Below are 974 nucleotides of genomic sequence, written 5' to 3'. Positions count from 1 at the left end.
CTTGGCCAGTTGAGACTTTATTGTCTAAGTGGTGATAAGTAGAGAGTAGCTCTGCAATAGACTGGTTACTCCCTTTATCATCCACTGTATGGTTACTTCCCTGTGGGGATGTAAACCACCCTGTTTGAAGTTTTTTAGCTAACCAACAATGTGAAGATGTATTTTCAGAGTTTCTATCAGTAAGTTTTAGTTTAGAGCAGTGGGAATTATCCACTGAACCTATTTGTAATGATGGAAATGCCAGACAGGGATGCTGTCTCAGTAAAGCCATAGCTGGGCAAAAACTTTGTCCATTTGGCTGGAAGAGAGAACAGGGATGCTGTTTCTCTTGAGTTGGAGCAGGGCAGGGATGCTGTCCTATGAGCTCCACACTAGGGCAGGGATGCTGTCCTAAGTGTTGTGAGGTAGTGCAGGGTTTCTGCACTAAAGTTTCTCTGGGAGGGTTGGAGGGATGCTCCATGTTAACTAAAATGGTGCTGTTTTTCTCACCAATGTTAGTTATCCCACAGAGAGGTACTTCCACCTCAGGGAGTCCAGCTTTGCCAGCTGATGATTCCCTTGGAACAGGTGCCACCCCAGGAGAGGTTTCTCCCACCACAGGAATGGTATCCTGAATGGTAGGGTGGTTAGGGGATACTGTGATACCCTTTTTACCTGTTGATGGAGAGGGATCCTGAGTTTTCAGGCCTTCTCTCCTTTGCTTTTTCATTTCACTTGAAATGAGAGGGAACAATTCCTCAGGGATGCCCAGCATGGCTGCATGGGCATAAAACTCTACATCAGCCCAACCTGAGGCCTCTAGGTCATTACCTAAGAGACAGTCTACAGGTAAGCTAGGTGATACCACCACCTGCTTAGGGCCAGTAACTCCACCCCAACTAAACTGAATTATAGCTAAGGGAAGAAACTTAGTGGAGTTATGGACATCAATAATCTTATACTGTTGTCCAATGATGTGTTGTTCAGGAGGCACT

This window comes from Pleurodeles waltl, chromosome 2_2, assembly GCF_031143425.1.
Source record: "Pleurodeles waltl isolate 20211129_DDA chromosome 2_2, aPleWal1.hap1.20221129, whole genome shotgun sequence".
Taxonomy (NCBI): domain Eukaryota; kingdom Metazoa; phylum Chordata; class Amphibia; order Caudata; family Salamandridae; genus Pleurodeles; species Pleurodeles waltl.
Note: the sequence above shows the minus strand (reverse complement) of the source record.